Below are 19,353 nucleotides of genomic sequence, written 5' to 3'. Positions count from 1 at the left end.
ACTCTTCTTAGCTTCCTTGGTAACAACGTTCGCTTACTCGGCCGTGTCCTCTGACTTGCCGGGCTCCCTTAAGCGAATATAAGCTCTGGAGCAGTCCAACTCTCCAGCTGCTTCGATCATACCTCTGCATGATCAAGTCCCTCCTATGGGACTCACTGGTACTTGCATTTGAACTTTTCCCTTGGTGGAACCCAGCCCCCATATGCTGATGACCAAGGTTTTCATCCGATGCAAAATTCGGTGCATGCCCGGAAGACCCGCCTCTGCGGTACCATGGCCTTCACTCCTTGAATCCATAGCCCTTCTTGCCGTCGTGTTGTTCACCGAAGTGGAGCTCCCAGTAGCTCCCGATCATACCTCCATAGGATCTCATCCCTCACGGGACATGGTTGTGTGTATCGCATTGCCACGAACTGTTCCACCACGATCCGCTGCACCATGTCACCTCCTGGTGACATCTCCATTGCATTTTGATCCTTGTGGAATAAACTCGAATTGTGAACCCTCCATGTGTGGCCTCTGCTAATACATCGCAGGGTCTCTTCCACCTTCGATTTTGTTCGCTCCTTTGGCAATCGACCTTCATCCACCCACTCTTGGGTCACACCTAGATGAAGCCCCGCTCTAGGACAGTCCGTCACCTAGTAGCTCCCGAAGTCCACCGACTTCACTGTAATTTGTGCACCATTGTCTGGATCCTGGACCTCTGCCCCTACCAGCACAATCTCCGCTGCGCACTGCTTCCTGCCTAGCAACTTGACTGGCAACACTGTGGCATATTCTTCAAGAGTACCCGCCTCTGCGTCCTCTTGCCCCGTGCTAAAGCCTTCTGAACCCAACTTCGCCTCTGCAAATTGAGTCGCCTTAGTTCCTCCATCAAATGCTCCTCTGAGATAAGGTGCATGTGCCCAGAAACTCCCTTCGTCTTTGGCACCATGCAAGATGAGTCCACTCCGTCAGAATGAAGAACCCATGGAACAACATGATCCTGTTCTTGCCTCTGCAAGAGTTCATGTCCTTGACCTCTGTCTAAGGAAAGCACTGTGCCTCTGCTCCATGTTCCAACTTCTCTGCTGGCTCCCTTCATGCGGCTTGGGTACTTCACCAAGTTACACCCAAGTTGCTCCGCTCCTCGTTTTTGCATTGAGTCGATGGTAGCCCTCGTGCCCACCATTCCACGGGTCAGCCCTCCCTTGAGTTCGATCTCATATCGACTCCAAATGTGCCTTCATCTGTGTTGCTTTAGGTCGCTCCCCCACTTGATCTCGCAATGCATCCACCAATGCATTCTCTCAAGCGAGATCATGCGACGACTCCTCGCCGCTTGCTCAGTCCATCGAGCTTCGTGGAGTTGTTGTTTGTTGAGGTACTCCTCCTCAACATGTGAAGTCCGTCTCACATGATTCTCCCTCTGGAGAGCCGAGACTTATCCCTCCTGGATAACTGTCCCGTTGGAGCAACATCTCTCTTTGTTTCGGAGACCACCATCCCCTTGGACTACTCCGATCTGCTGAACAAACTGTGCATTGTTCTGCCTCCTGCAAACGCACTTGCTAGATTGCGCCTCCACGTCAATACAGCCACCGCTGCACCCCTCAAGGACTAGCAACATGCTGAACTCGTTGCACACTTCAGCCTCCTCCGGACGTATCCTTCGTATGCCGAAGAGAAAGTTTCAATGCTCCATGGCGCCGAGTTTCGGTCGCCTTGGGATGGCCGCGAACATTCCATCGTCCGCATACAAGCCCATGCATGAGTATCGAATTCTTTGAGATAGCAATTCCCCTCACCTCTGTGAGCTTTGCACAACTCTTTCAATCGCTGAACAACTCATTCCGCCTTGCATGGTCTCATTCTTGCCAAGCGCCTCGCTTGCCTAGAGCACCATCAAGTATAGTTGTCAACGTTGAGCCGTAGCCCAAACTCAACGATCCCAACCTTTGTGCGCTCCGCATTCTTCCAAGCTTGCCTGTTCTCGTGGTGCCTCTTGCGCGAAGGGTTGGCCATTCCTCTGAATGCCAATGTCAGATGCCCGCTCCTCTGAGCGACTCTTTTCCCTACATCTCCATGCTCGTTTTCCCTCAAACGGTCGCGCGTGTGCTGACTGCCCTCAATGCAGCCCCGCTAGGTCCCCCACGTTTGCATGCTAAGTGTTTCTATGATTGCTTGTCCCGCTCTGATACCATATGACACAGACTTAGCTGGTTTTGCTTAAGTCGTGCGGCACCCTTGCGTGTCCGTCCGTAAAGGTCAGCCTCCCCGAAGCCTCCCATTGTCCCATAAGACCACCAAAAGAGAGAACGGATTAGAGAGAACGCCTCAATCGGGATCCACAAGCAAACATCTCCGAAAGAACACTTCATAGACAATGCAAATTACAAACAGACTTTACAAGCTCTGAACAGTGGCACAACAAAGGGTAAAATGGTCCATTACAGACCGAAAAGCTCTCGTACGTGTCCACATGACACAACCTTTATTTACAAGCCTAAAGAGGCCACCAACCCAACTAAAGTGGGACTATTAAGCCTTCGGCCGCCCTTCTACATTCTGTACAAGGCATGAACATGCCAAAAGACACGGACATATATAAGCATTACATCAAACACCCTGTTTCGAAGTTTGTCCGTGACAGCATGGTGCCATTCCACACGTCTCGAGATGATGGCCGCACAAAGGTACCATCTCACCCCTCGAGGATTGACCGTCACGCCAAACCCGCATACGACTAATCTTGTACAGTAGTATAAAAGCTCCTGGCTGGCATCCGGCATAGGGGGAGGGAGAAAAAGTAGAACCCCACACTGACTTACTTGTCAAGGGGCCACAGTCGGTAACCACCCGACAGGACCTTCTGTGTAGGTGAGCGGTCATCCTATAAGTGTCCACAACAAAGGTCCATTATAGATCGAAAATCTCTCACAAGTGTCCACATGACACAACCTTTATTTACAAGCCTAAAGAGGCCACCAAACCCAACTAAAATGGGACTATTAAGCCTTTGGTCGTCCCTCTACATACTATACAAAGCATAAACAAATAGAAAGACATGGACATATATAAGCATTACATCAAACATCCTGTTTCGAAGTTTGTCTGTGACAATGCGCCCTTTCTCTCTGCACTCTATTGTTAAGAAGACAATGCACTCGTTGTCGAGGGGCAATGGGAGAGATAGAGAACCAGAACCCGAATAGGAAAACCACCAACGTTGACATCTAGAACACAAACAAAGGTAGGGAACGACAGTTGTGGGAGAACAGAGTGGCTACCACAGTTGTTGTTGCTACTAAGGTCTATTACGACGATGAGCCATTAATCTTTTGTCAAAGCCCAACCAAGGAGGGGATGTGCGATTCAATCCTATACCAAAAGCAGCCAACAAGGACAAGGATGAGAAAGCTTACAACGATGACGAGAAGAAGGAGGATGTGAAACGAGAGGATGAGTTCTATGGGCTACTTGTGGTCCCTTACACATGATCTACTAACTGCACTAACGGAGGAGTCCTTCACCCCTCTTCACACTTTGATTGATCTAGTGATGATGTTGGACATGAGCCACGGTATAACAAGAGAGAAACTTCGGATGCTGAAGTGTGCAATGCGACTAGTAGTTTTCTCTTTGGGCCCGAGGGATCAGCTCTCCATCGTGAGACTCTCGACTGCTGTAACTGCTAAAAGGCTCCTCCCTTTACAACGAATGTAGAAGCAAGACCAGCATGTTACCCGCTAGATCATAGAAAGGCTTGTTTTAAAGGAAATTAACTAGACAACCGGTCCACGTTTTCAAATCAACATATTATCAATTTTTTTAAATTTAAATTATATATGTCAATATATTAATAATTTATTATGAGTTGATGGGAGGGACTTATATAATATATTTTTTAAAATATAAGGTTATTTTAGATATGATTAAATCATAAATATTTAAGAGATCTGGACTAAAATAAATCTTAATCCTTTATTATGAGTTAGTATATTACTAAGTAGACTATAACATTTGTTAACCCAAACTTAATGGGAGGAGCTTATATGCTATGTTTTTAAAAATATAAAAATTATTTTAGATACGAGTAAATTATAAAAATTTAAGATCGATGATAAAGGGATTAAAATAGGATTAATAATGATACTTGTACTCATTAATTAAGAAAAAGGAATATATAAAATCTTTCACAATTTATGAGAGAGCAAGACATTTATTTTTTATATTGCCATCATTAATTGCTGGGTACACATATTTATAGGTTAAAGCATTTTTGAAGAATCTTATTCATATGCTTGATTACATTTTTGAAGAAATTAGTGAGACTGGAGCATTCTATCAACTCGATGACCATAAAAGCTAACCTGGAGTATCAAGATTGATAATGGAATGTGATGTTGAGATTCTAACCAAAATAAAAGCTTCTGAATAAAATTAGGAATACTCTAAGTTTACTTGATGGATTTTTTTTTTTTTTAAGTTGATAGATTTATTGAGTTGATAATGGAATGTGATGGATTTTTTAAGTTGATAGATATATTTTATTATTTCTAATATTTATTGAAAATATATTATGTTAACAATTGATCCTCTAATTAGACCCATACCGGCTGACTCTGATCATAATCATGACCAATTAATTATGCTTTATAGGTTGACTTTTTTTTGGTTCGAAGAAAATTTATGACAATGTTCAATCAATTATTCTGCCCTACTCCCTCCGTCATCTTAAAATCTTGTGAAAAAGAAAATGAAAACGAGACCATGCAATCTCCCCTCCAGGCCCCATTTACCACGGCCTTTCGTTCTTGAGCGTGAGATGCAGCTATAAATAACTAGGAAACCATCGCAAGGCACAAGCATGGCACTTCTTCATATGATTGGAGCTCAATTACCGGAGATGCATTCTCCGATGGAAAGCCATTTGGCCTATGAATATGCTATCAACTTCCACGTGCAGCATGCTATCAAACTGATGACAACAAAAATTATGTTGTCATCAACTTGTCTACTTGGCAAAAAAAATTTTGCCAAGATTTTGGTAGACTTTGACAGCTAATCTACTTGGCAAAGATTTTGATAATTTATCTTAAGATATTGAATTTAAATCCCATCTTTATTATTTATTCTTTGAAAAAAGAATGATAGACGAATGTGAATAGGGTAGCCAATGATTACTTCTATTAATCTCATGGAATACATCAAACAATTTACACTCAATATTCTCCTCGATTATGATCTCTGCATCCCATTCCACTACCAATCTTTATATTCCAGGTTGATAGCATATTTCAACATAATTTTTCTTTTCAGCATAATGTACAAACTAGCACTATAATAAAATTTGAACTTTCTCTAAAAGAAAAAAGATTAATTGTGATTAGTATTTTGTTGATTATAAAATTAATGTTAAAGGGGCTTGGATTACAATATGTAAAGTCACATATAGTTACAATAATAAAAAAATTAACTCAGCGTTGGTTTGATTATATAATAAGTAATATTAAATAAATATTCAAGTGTTAAGGAGAGAGAGAAAAGAAAAATCAAAAACCAAAAGAGAAATTAAAAATCAAAAGCAAAAAAAATTATTTGAGATCAACAACCAAGAACATGCTTAAAAGCCTACATAAGATTAGCATAGTTTAGTAACTCCTACCAATATGTAGTATAGTGAAAAATTAAATTTCTCAAGTTCAATTATAAGATCAGTTATCCTCACTCAAATATACTCAAGAAAAAATCAAATTTCTCCATATATAAGATCAATTATAAGGTCTTTGTTGTACTCATCTCTTCAATGAAGTTAGCTAGGAAAGTCCTCATGACGCACACCCTCGAGTGCTATGGTCACTCTGACGTTAGCTACATATCATATAGAAACCCAAGGGAGGATTGAAATATACGATTACTCTTGACTTGGACTTCTATTAAAAGAATTAAATTAAATTAAAAAATGATTAAAATTTTTCTCATAATCATAAGGGTAAAAATAATTATAATATCTAAAATTCAGTGAGAATAGAGAAATCATATCATAATAACAATCAAAACAGACAATTGTGAAAATAATAAATTAATAATAAATTTGATATATTACATATAATAAATATATATGAATATAATCTTAATAATTGAGTCTTGTAATTCTCATCTCTTTCCTAACCTTTGTTACATTCTTTGACGTCAAAGAATAAGAGAAAAGAAAATAAGGTAAAGCCTCGATTAACTTAAAAAATTATGCATAATCACTAGAATCTCCTGCAAAGTATTATATCAAGGGCATATCAAGGGTTTTAAGTGAGAGAACAGATAGAGTGACAGAAAAAAAAAAAAAAAAAAGGATGAAATGAAGGAATTGCTTAGTATAATCTTATAAAAATAAATTGAGGATAAATAAATTGAGAAGAATATATATATACTTATAAAAATTATAATGATTTGAGTTCAAGCAATCACTCGACTTTATCAGCTAATGGATGATTTCTAAGAGAAAATGAGTTACTCCAATCTTTTTGTCAAGGTTTTACTGGATTCTTTCCGTTTAACTTAATATACCGATGTACAATTAAGATGTTGATAAAGACCTTCTCGAGAGGTCAACAATGCTCAATCTGTGGTTGGTGGAACTATGCATATCAAGATTCTATACCTGTACTCCATGGTGGGACCTATAACTAAAACTATGGTCGAAAAAGCTTTGGCCAACACCTTGCTTAAATCTTTTGTCCAGCTATAAAAGAAATGTATAGTTCCAATTGGCTCTATCATTTGGCGTATGAAACATCAACATCTTAATATTTCACAGTTATCATACCACACCTGTCTTTAGAGGAAGTAATACTTCATCAAGGATTGGATATTTTATTCAAATATCCAAAAGAAATCTCCAAGAGAGACTCAACCTGTGTGGTCAAAGGTAGAGGACTCTTTTGAAAGTAATATATCAAAAGAAAAAAAGCAAAAAATGAGGATATGTTTTCTTATCCTTAATTAAATAGATTAAAAATTAAAAAGAATGAAGGACACGGAAGTTTATATTGCCAAGCCTACTGATTGCCTAAGAGAAATTATATATAGTTAAAAAAAAGTCTAAACAAAGAAAAAAAAAATTGAAAGAGTCAAAAGACACAAAGAGACACTTGTTGATTATAATGCTATTATTGATTTCTAGGTACAACTAATTAAAAAAAAATCTATAATGTAAATAGCCTGCTATAGTTTTAATATAACCATATAAATATAATATGATAAGATAAAATAACTTTATCTTTATATAAAGTGTTTACCGGTGTGTTATCAGATCACCAAGATATTTTAAAAAATAATAAAACTTACTAATGACGCAAGCTTACTGTGAGATCTAATCATCATAATTATGAAATCATAGGTTAATAATGATGCTCGGACGATTTCTATAAGTAAACTTCCAAGTTTTTAATTTTTTTTTTCTAAAATGATGCTCATACTTCAAATAATACATAAAGTACCTCTCAATAACCTCAATGATATTTTGTCTACCAATTTTTCCACTTATTATTTTTATCAGTTTTGAATTACAACGGTATTTTCCAATATATTATAATATTTTTATTAAGGTTCGAAAAGAATTATAAAACTATTAAAAAATATAAGTGACATCATATTATGTCTTTTGGATTATTAAGGGATATTTCAAATATTATTAGAAATAGAAAACCATTTAAAGAAACATCTTTTGAAAAAATAAAAATAAAAACAATTAAGAAAATCACACATGATTCTTACGTGACAAATTGGTGTTTGCTTGAGAGGTTGGTTTTCCCATTGGAAGAAAATTTAGATCTAACTTGTCCTGCTATTTGGATATACAATTATCGTGCCTATTATTTCTATTAATATCAAAAGAACAAAGTACTTGTTGTAGAGCAATTAATATCAAAACAGATACACAATATTCAACTATAAATTAGAAGGGAATTTTCATCTAACTTATCCCGCTAGTTAGACATACAATTGCCTGCCTAATATTTTCATTAATATCAAAAGAATAAAGTACGTGTTCTAAAGTAATTAATATGACCACAATATCCAACTATAAGTTAGAACAGAATTTTGATCTAACTTATCTCTCGCCAGTTAGATATACAATTGTCTTATCTATTATTTCCATTAATATCAAAAGAATAAAGTACTTATTGGGGAGTAATTAATATGACCATGATATCCAACTATAAGTTACAAGAGAATTTTGTCCTATCTATGTGTTGTAGAATTCTTTGTGTTTGATAAATAATAAATAAAATTATATTTTTAATATCAATTAATGTAAATATTATTTACCAAAAATTATTGTTCAAAAGATCATTAAATATTTAACGAAGACCTTTTAATTGACCATGAATTATTTTATATGAAAGATCTTAAGTATTTTCAAATTTTTAGAGTTAGTGTCTTTAGATAAAAAATGCAAAATAAAAGAATTATTGTAATTTTTAATTATTACAATAGTTAGGCTCAAGTATTTTAGGTTTACTCCTTAAACATAAAGTATAAATTGTGTTAGGTGGACTTAGGGTTTGTTTTTTATTGTCACGGGCGAAAGAGGTAGAGAACCACAAAGAAAATTATGGAGAACACGAAAATTATTATCCACCTCTATGATTTGTGTTACCCAACTATACACTTACATAAAAGGCTATAATCATACATGGTAATATATAAGAGTTGCTTACAATCAAGAATAAATGTAAAGAATCAATTATGACATAATAAAATATTTTTCTTTATGAGGTAAATATGACTAATCATTATGTTACAATTCTTCAACTTCAAGCAACCTTTACTTCAATTTTGATCATTATCCACGCCATGTCCAATCAAATCCATTAATCCAACTTATTTTCGTGCATCATCCGACTTTACTACTATATTGAGATTTTTAATTATTTAAGTTTGAATAATATTTTAACTGGGCCACAACTTGACTTCGATTCGATCTCCTTAAGAGATCTCTAACACAGACGTCAAGTTGAAAGCCCCAAGCATTATGAATCTTCAAAACCAATCTCGTGAAAGCACAAATTTACTTTTGTCTTCTTCACAGGTACTTTCAACGCAAAAACCCCTAAGGAATAAAACAGCCATAGTTAGTCAATGCCATGCCATAATCCCACTAAGAAAAGTCTCAATTCTTATCACTTGTGATTAGTTTAGTTGATAGAAGTGTTGAGATTTGATTCATAGTTATCTATCTAGATAGTTATATGATTTAGTGGTTATAGGATGATTTAAATAACCACCTCAATCATGATCTAGTAGTTATAGGGTGGTGGGTGGTTGTCACTAGGTCCTATAAATAGGACCGCAATTCATGAAGCAAATGGAGAAAAATATAGATAGAGAGTGAGTCTGTGTGTATTTGATATCTTGTAAGTGTTCTTATCAATCCTCATGTTTTTAATACTACATCAGTTTTCTTGAATCGAAAGGCTTCTTTTTACTTGCATCATAGTATTCTATTTTTTCTTTGCTCCTTCATCCCCAACATTTATGGTATCAGAAACTAGTTTCAATCTAAACTGGGCATTATGGCTTTTAACGGCAATTCCATGTCTCGACCCCTTATCCTAATTTTTTTGGGCAAAAGCTATGAATTTTGAACTATCAAGATGAAGACTCTATTCAAGTCTCAAGATTTTTGGGACTTAATAGAGAATGGATATGTAGATCCAGATGACGAAATCAGGCTGAGGGAGAATAGAAAGGACTCAAAAGCATTGTTCTTCATTCAACAAGCTATACATGAGACGATCTTCTCAAGAATTGCAGCAGCGACAACCTCAAAGCAAGCTTGGTTGATATTTCAAAATGAATTTCAAGGCTCATCAAGGGTGATTATGGTAAAACTTCAAACCCTCCGTCGTGAGTTTGAAATTTTGTTCATGAAAAACAATGAATCGGTGTAAGATTTTCTTTCTCGAGTGACTGAATTTGTTAGCCAAATGAAATCTTATGGTAAATATCTTCCTGATCATATAATTGTTGCAAAAGTTTTGAGAAGTTTAACTCCGAAATTTGATCATGTTGTTGTCGCAATTGAGGAATCAAAATATTTATCTACTTATTCATTTGATGAACTAATGGGTTCCTTGCAAGTACATGAAGTAAGGTTGAACAGATCACTTGAAAAAAATGAAGAAAAAGCATTTCAGGTTAAGGGAGAGTCTTCTACTTCAAAAGAAGATAAAAAATTAGCAGGAAGATGACGTGGCAGAGGAGGATTTCGTGGTAGAGGAAATGGAAGAGGAAGAGGACACTTTGATGAACAAGGGCAATCAAATTATGATCAAAAAAATTACAAAAGTGGAATTTCACTATTATAAAAAGTTTGGTCACATAAAGGTAGATTGCTGGAAAAGAGAAAAGCAAGCAAGCTATATGAAAAAAAATGAAGAAAATAGTAAGTTGTTTATGACTCATTCAAATGTTCATAATATCTCAAATGATATTTGGTTTCTAGATAGTGGATGTTCTAATCATATGTCAGGCATAAAATCAATATTTAGAGATATTGATGAAACTCACAAGTTGAAAGTTAGACTTGGAGATAGCAAGCAAATCCAATTGGAAGGGAAAGGAATAATTGAGGTGAAGATAAATTAAGGGAAGGTAAAACACCTTGATAATGTTTTCTTTGTTCCTACTTTATCACATAACTTGTTGAGTGTTGGATAATTAGTAGATGATGGATATTCAGTAATATTTGATGATGGTTCATGTACTATTAGAGATAAAAAATCTAGTTTGATTATAGTAAATGTTTACATGACACAAAACAAGATGTTTTCACTTGATGTGTCAAATATTGAAAGGCATACGCTTATCACAACTCAAAAGAATGAGTTTAGTTTATGGCATTTAAGATATGGACACCTTAACATTAAAGGTTTAAGGTTGTTAAGTCAAAAAGGAATGGTTTTCGGATTGCCCAAGATTAATACACTTGATGTATGTGAAGGATGTATTTATGGGAAACAAAGTAAAAAAATCGTTTCCTATTGGAAAAGCATGGAGAGCATCTAATTGTCTTGAATTAATTCATGTTGACTTATGTGGACCTATGAATACAAAATCATTTGGTGGAAGTCAATATTTTTTATTATTTACGGATGATTATAGTCACATGAGTTGGGTATATTTTTTGAAATTGAAATCTGAAATATTTGATAATTTTTGAAAGTTTAAGGTAGAAAGACAAAATGGTAGATATATAAAGACACTTCGGACATATAGAGGTGGTGCATTTTTATCTAATGAGTTTAGTTCTATTTGTGAAGAAAATAGTTGAAATGGTAAGAAGTTTGCTTAAAGGAAAACATCTTCCAAATCAACAGTTGCAACAGCAGTTTATTTGTTGAATATTTCACCAACAAAGGCTGTTATGAATCGAACTCCTTTTGAGGCTTGGTATGGTATGAAACCAAGTGTGTTCAAAACAAAATTTAAATGTAAATTATTTGGTTTCACTGATAGTGATTGTGCAGAAGCTTTAGATGATCGAAAGAGTACTTCAGGCAAGTGGAGCCATAACAATAAAGTATTAGGGAACGGATGAACAAGTTGCGGATATCCTTACCAAATCACTTCCAATTCGAAAGAATGTTTATTTTATGTCGTAAATTGGTATCAAGGGGGAGTGTTGAGATTTGATTCATAGTTATCTATCTAGATAGTTATCATGATTTAGTGGTTATAGGATGTTTGGTGGTTGTCACTAGGTCCTATAAATACCTCATTATCTACCTCATTATCTAGTTACCTCATTATCTAGTAGTTATAGGGTGGTTGTCACTATGTCCTATAAATAGGACCGCAGTTCATGAAACAAATAGAGAAAAACATAAATAAAGAGTGAGTCTGTGTGCATTTGGTATCTTGTAAGTGTTTTTATCAATCCTCTTGTTTTTAATACTACATTAAGTCAAAAGGCTTCTTTTTATCCCTGCTCCTCCAACCACAAAGTTACGAAATATAGTCACACACTTCTTTTCATGAAACAATAAATCACAGACAGAAGATATCGCTAGATGTTTTAATTGCACAAATCGACACACATGACTGTCTTTATTCAATCTGATACTTTAACAGGAACATATTAGTACTAATCATTTAAATCACTTGTACAGTAAACAAAAGTATCATTTAAAGAACTTAGACATATTAGTACTTCAACATGCACATGCAATTCAGGCTGTTGGTGCATCATATTTGATGGCCATGAGACAAAGAGCATACTCTCTATGTACAGTAACACCAGGGGCTTCCTCCATACTGATGTCCTCCTTCACCATTCCAGGTGGTAAATGCCAATCAAAGGAGTAGAGGAGGTTGGCAAGCACAAGTTCCACCATTAACAATCCAAGATTCTTACCATGGCAGATCCTTCGACCTTCGCCAAATGGTATGAGCTTGAAATCCTGCCCACTTGCCTCCATGGAGTCATGCATGAACCTCTGGATCAAAGACATGAGGCCTCCCCCACGAATTGGGATCTCTTCCTATCGCCCAAGCATTCACATACATCCATGTTTTGGGTAGAATATCATAGCCATTTAGCTTAAAGTGCTGCATGGTTTCCCTAGGAAGTAGCAGCGGAGCGGGAGGGTGCAGCCTCATCGTCTCCTTGATGACACACTTGAAGAAATGCAGTTGGTGAAGGTCAAGCTCCTCCACCTCCCCTTTGCTTCCGACACATCGTCTTACCTCGTCTTGTGCTCTCTTCATCAGCTCAGGTTGTCTGATGAGCTCCGCCATCGCCCACTCCACGGTTGCCGAGGATGTGTCCGTCCCAGCAATGAAAATATTCTGCACTTGAGCTTGGTTATTATGAAAGAGAAAAGGCGTTTACAACAACTGTAAAAGAGAGATATCCTCAACTGCATAGCAGATGAGATTTCCTCAACTGCATGAGGAAATCTCTCTGCTCAGTTAAAGAAATATCCTCTTTCACCATGTATAAATAGACTTCACATGATATTACTTGAAGTGTGCTTTTGCTTTATCCTTATAATTTTATTCTTTACTCTCTCATTCTATCATAGCGTTCACCTCTTCGAGTCTTTCGACCCCACCCATCAGCTTCCCCAATCTCCCTCCCATCTGCTTCCGCACGCTGGTCCATCGACCAGCTCCTGGCTTTCTCCCTCCAGCACCTTCGCCTTTGGTTCGCCTGCAACTGACCAGTGACGGTCACCTCTCCCTCCCGGACGAGGGTGGAAACGTAGTGCTTCTAGCGTGAGCCCAGCCAACGCCTCCGCCACTGCTGTTCTCGGCTCCGGCAACATTGTCGTCACTGCTTCCGACGGCTTCCCAGGTAGCCAGCGTCCTGCTCTGCCTTCGCAGCGACAAGCAGCCTTCGGAAACTTTCTACGTTGCTGCCTCGCTGCCAAGATTCCTAACTGCTGATCTATTGCACAAAGATCTGCAGCTGTCTTGCACAAAGTTGATCACGCCCCTGGCTGCATCACTGCCCAGAGTCCTCCCTATAGACCTACTGCATAGAAATCTACAGCATATTGCATAGGTCTTTTCCTTCAACGAAGACCTTATTCTTTCAACACAGATCTTATTTGCCACCATCTCAGGTGACATTGATCTATACCAACACTTCTTTCTCCCTAATCATATCTTTCATATGTTCTCCGTCTACCTCTGATGCTCCCATTACTATTCCCACTATTTGGCTATGATCTTTTAGGCTATATCGATGACTCTCTTCGTTGTCCACCGGGGATCTCAACATCTCAAGCGCATTCAGTCTAGTACCAAATTCGGATCACAAACTATGGTTACGCCAGGATCGCCTCATCCTTCAAGCAATTCAAGCCTCGGTCGCTGGATCCCTTGCCCCACTTATTTCTTCATGTGACATTGCTGCCGAAGTTTGGTGCAACTTTCAACTACCATGAGCACTCCTTTGATGTGGTCTTCTGTTAGACCCTCCTCATCCTTTTGCATGCGGAGCAAAGCATCTAAGACGTCTCCATCTTCTTTACCTTGCTGCCTCAATCGATCTTGGTGGTGATCTATACGGCGTTGGTAGATGGTATCGAGCTTAAGATAGGCCCTTTCAAGTCTGGATCTCATCCCACTTAGCCTATCAACCCACCCCAACAATGGTAAGTAATCAGATAAAAACAAGCCACCTAACGCCGCTTGGGCTTCTCTGAGCATGTCGTGGAGTTGGATGTCGCCTCCATCGTCGAAGCCAGAGCCAAAGGCAGTTCTGCATGTCATATTGCAGGAAAGCGAGAGCAGCAACTCGCTCAGGTTGACCATGGTCGAAGCGCGAGCGTGAGAACATATCAGTTTCGTCACTGGCTCCATCTCTTCTCTTCTTATGTCCCAAAAAGAGTTGATCTTCCTGGTGCTGAAGAGTTCGACGGTGCAGAACTTCCGAAGCTGCCTCCATCGTTCTCCGTATGGGATGAAGGCGACGTCGGAGAGACCGTATGAAATCTTGGAAAGGGAGAGGAGCGAAGGCCGACTGCAGCACTCAAGGTCGTGTATCTTGAGCACTTCCTTAGCCATCTCCGGCGAGGACACGACGACAACGGGGACTCGACCAAGTTTCAAGTGCATGAGAGGTCCATGTTTCTTGGAGAGTTCCCAAAGGGAGCGATGCAGCAAGCTGCTCCCCAAGAGGTGGAGGTGGCCGATGACGGGGAGCTTGGGTGGGCCTGGAGGGAGCTTCCAGGTCCCCGAGCCACCTCCCGCCTTCCGACCTGCGAGAAGAAGTGAAGACAGCAGTGCGAGAACAACGAGAAGAGAAGGGAGATAGGAGAGCAGGAGGGGAGGAAGGGCCATGTTTGCGTTTTGTGGTGGTAGCTCGCGTATGTTGTTGATAAGGGAATGGTAGGAGTTCATGGTAATTTATGGTTGTGGCAATGTACCGAGCTAATAAGTATTTTGTTCTTTTGATTAAACCAATTTGTCATTCCGATCTTTTAGAAACTTTAGATTTAATTGAGTATATTTAAAAATCTTTAAGATGGCCACATCTTAGTGATGTTAACTCCAAAACAAATATTTTGTTTGTTATTTTTTGAGCATTTTAAAATTATCCCAATCTGATTCAATCAATTTGTTATTCCGATTATCTAGAAACTAATAGATTGGATTTAATTAAGTATATTTTAAAATTTCTAATCCAATAACCAAATCAACTTAGTCAAATGTTTGGTTTTCCATTCTTCTTTTTAGAACTATCTAATTGGTTCAAAATAAACCTAATTTATTAGAATATATGAATTTAATTATAATATTAAAAGATCATTTAGATAATTATGACCTGATTAAATATAGAATGAATGAGGATATATTGTGCAAAGACATATTTCTAGATAATTATGAGAGTACTAGAGAAATTACCCTCTATCCCCTATATAGATAGCGATGTGGTCCATGATGTACAAGTGTGGAGATATTGTATCAAGTGAAAATGTGAACGATTGTGAGAGCTTTTCTCCACTATATTCCCACCACCTCACAATCAACTATTTCTTCCTTATCCGTTATCAGTATCAAAGTATCTTCTTCTTATAAATAGTATCATTATCTATAACATCATATCCATAGCTCAAGTCCCTTTAATATTATGATATATTCCAACAAAGACCCTCTAAATTATATCATAACGTTAAAAAAAAATCAAATCTTAAATTAAAATAACTTTTTACTCAAAATATTGATGTAATCACATATAATTAGTACGATAAAGAGAGGATCATTTACAAGTGTGATTCTTCCTCAAATAGTAATACTACTTGTATAAGATTTAATCTAAGAAAATAAAAATAAAATGAGATAGACATATAAAAAGATTTCTTTTTTTTAATATCTTAAACTATAATTTTAGACTTGATTACCCTTGACTTGCGTCATGTCCTCTGGAACTGGATGAACTGGATGATTACCACACTTGTAAATACTTTATATAAAGATAAAGTTATTTTATCTTATCATATTATATTTATATGGTTATATTAAAACTCTAGAACATCATTTAAGCAAGCTATTTGCAATATAGATTTTTTTTTAATTAGTTGTACGTAGAAATCAATAGTATAATCAACAAGTGCTTTTGTGTCTTTTTGACTCTTTCAATTTTTTTCTTTGTTTAGACTTTTTTTTTTAACTATATACAATTTCTCTTAGGCAATCATTAGGCAAGGACATATAAACTTCCATGTCCTTCTTTCTTTTTAATTTTTAATCTATTTAATTAAGGATAAGAAAATATATCCTCTTTATATATATATATATATATATATATATATATATATATATATATATATATATATATATATATATATATAAAACTTTCTACCATCATGACTTGGGCAAGTGCAGAAGGGCTGAAGAGTCTCTCCTGGAGATTTCTTTTGGATGTTTGCACAAAATATCCAATCCTTACTTCCTCTATAACTAAGATACTAAGATGTTGATGTTTCGCACCTCAAAGGATAGAGCCAAATGGAACTATAGATTTCTTCTGTAGCTGGACAAAAGATTTAAGCCAGGTGTTGGCCAGAGAGACCATAGTTTTAGGTGTAGGTCCCACCACAGAATCTTGATAAGCGTAGTTCCACCAAGTATTCTTGATGTGGATTTATAAAAAGAATAATAAATCAGTAATTTATTATTCATAATTTATTTTTTTTATTTATTTTAAATTTAAATTATTATCTTTATAATAATTAATATTTTATTAATTACAAAAAGATCACATCTTATAGGATCACAAAATCTTTTCTACCCAAGCTTTGAATTATTATAAAATAGTTGATTACTCTAAAAATAAATATAAAATAAAAACATATCAACAATAACACATGCTCATAGGAACCTCAAAATAATTATTAAAATAATATTTAATATTTATAAAATAATAATAATTCAATAAAAATGATAATATATCGATTCGTCATAAAACTCATGAAAAAAAAAGATGATAATTTCTTACGTAATAAACAAAATCATACATCGACCACATACAACACATATATAATAACAAAGGTGTACATCACCCGATGGTGTATTCTCCCAACAATGGATGGAGAGTCATATTCCATGAGATGGATTCCTCCCAACAATGGATGGAGATAATCCATATGGCACTGATAATAACGGATGGAGTGGTACCCCTCACTCGCTCAAGTGAGGACACGTTCCTCCCAACAGCGGATGGAGAAACTGTCTAACCATCACATCTGATGGCCTGCTAATCCCCAAAGGGAATTGCCATACCTGCCCTCAGTAAAGATATATAAACATCCATGATCATTTATTTAACTTATCCATTCACTCAGCATGCATCAAGAAATCAATAGGATTAAATATTATGAGAGACCATACTTGATGTAAATCTACCATACTATGTTCATTAGTAGCTTCGCATTGTGATGAGCCCGTAGCTCCTTTCATATGTTGCACTTCCAATGTGGACTACTAGCCTAGTCATATCTACTACATAATAATAATTATATCAATATCATAGTAGAAAACCAATAATCATTTTCAAATGACATCTTTAGATAAAATATTTAAATTTATTAAACTATAAATGCATGAAACATCAATCTCTCAATAATCCATAATCAACCAAAATCCTAATTGAAATAACTTAATTGACTTAAACCAAACTCAATTCAATTATGATCTAATAGAACCAATCTCAAATCTTTATAGATTTGATCTGGAATCATCCTAGACTGATCTAATTTAGATTTGATTGATCTCGATTAGGTCAAATAGATTTGAACTAGTCAAATTAGTTTGGAATTACCATAAACTGGTTTTAACTGATCAAACCTATCTGATTTAATCAATTAACAAGCTCAAACCAATAGAGAGAGAGAAAATCAGACTATGTCGTATAGTGCTAACCCAAACTGAACCAACCCACTTGAGTCTTGGATGAGCACATACGTTGCATATGCATGTTCCAAGTAATATGTTGAGTTGAGGTATGATAGGTTATATAAAAGGAGCAATGATATGTTTAATGTCAATCGTATAGTTGGATAAGCTTAACTTCATGGACTAGGCTAAGCCTTACTTATAAATTGGGCTGAGTCTTACCATTGAACTAGGTCATGCTTGGCTCACGAGTTGGTCGTACCTAGACACATGAGTTGAGGTTGTATCTGACCACATAGACTAGGTCGTACCTAGCTGCATAAGTTGGCCCATGCCTAGCCACATGGTTGGGTCATACCTTACCATATGAGTGGGTCATACATGACCACATGGATTGGATCATACCTAATCACATGAGTTGGCTCATGCCTGGTCATATGGTTGGGTCATACCTTATCACATGGGCAAGGTCATACATGACCAAATGAACTGGATCGTACTTAGCCACATATGTTGGGTCATGCCTAGCCACATAGTTGGGTCGTACCTACCACATAGTTGGGTCGTACCTTACCACATGGGTTAGGTCATACATAGCCATATGAATTGGATCGTATCTAGTCACATGGGTTGGGTCATGTCTGGCCACATGGGTTGGATTGTATATACCATATGGGCTGGCTCCTACCCGGCCACATATATTGAGTTATGTCGAGTCACATGAGCTAGGTCATACTTGATCACATGAGCTAGGTCGTACATGACCACATGGGATGAGTCGATTCGATTTGATCGATCAATTTGACTCAAGTCAGAACCCAATTAGACTCCTCTTATCAAATTAAATTTTAATATTTAAAATTATTAAAGAATAACTCAAATCCATTAATTAAAACTTTAAATTCATAATCTAAAATTTAAAACTAATTACATTATAGAAATTCACACATAATTCTTGAAACATAGATATATCTAATTAAATAAAATAAAACTATTATGCTAATCTAAAAATAAAATTTTAATAATTAAATGAATATTAAAATTCACTTAAGCTTAAGAGATCAATATAAATCAAATAATCATTCTAACATCATAAAATAATTATCATTATTTACTAATCATGAATTTTGAAATTAAAACATCATTATGCATCAAAAATTATAACAATCTCAACATCAAGATTTCAAAATATAAATCAAACCTAGTTAAAAAAAGAAAAGATCATACCTCTCCTTAGCTATCCTTTCCTCAATATTATCTTCTCGGGTAGTCCTCTCCTTAATTCTCCCATTATTAAGCTTTGAGAGAAGAGTAGTCTCCTTTATATAAGAGAAGATGAGATCTTTCCAAAAGGTAAATAATAATTTAATTCTTATTTTTAATTTATTTTTATTTTTTAGAAAAATATAATATTCATTTCTTATACTTCACACAAATAGAATGTAAACTATTTATTGTTAG

The 19,353-nt window shown here is 36.3% G+C and overlaps 1 pseudogene; it reads right to left on the bottom strand.

The window, feature by feature from the left end:
* Positions 1-12,060: 12,060 nt before the first annotated feature.
* On the bottom strand, positions 12,061-14,949 carry LOC135607207 (cytochrome P450 71B10-like; annotated as a pseudogene).
* Between the last annotated feature and the right edge of the window lie 4,404 nt (positions 14,950-19,353).

The sequence above is a fragment of the Musa acuminata genome, chromosome BXJ2-3, assembly GCF_036884655.1.
Source record: "Musa acuminata AAA Group cultivar baxijiao chromosome BXJ2-3, Cavendish_Baxijiao_AAA, whole genome shotgun sequence".
Classification (NCBI taxonomy): Eukaryota; Viridiplantae; Streptophyta; class Magnoliopsida; order Zingiberales; family Musaceae; genus Musa; species Musa acuminata.
The sequence above is the reverse complement of the archived record's forward strand: the minus strand, read 5'-3'. Positions and strand labels throughout refer to the sequence as shown.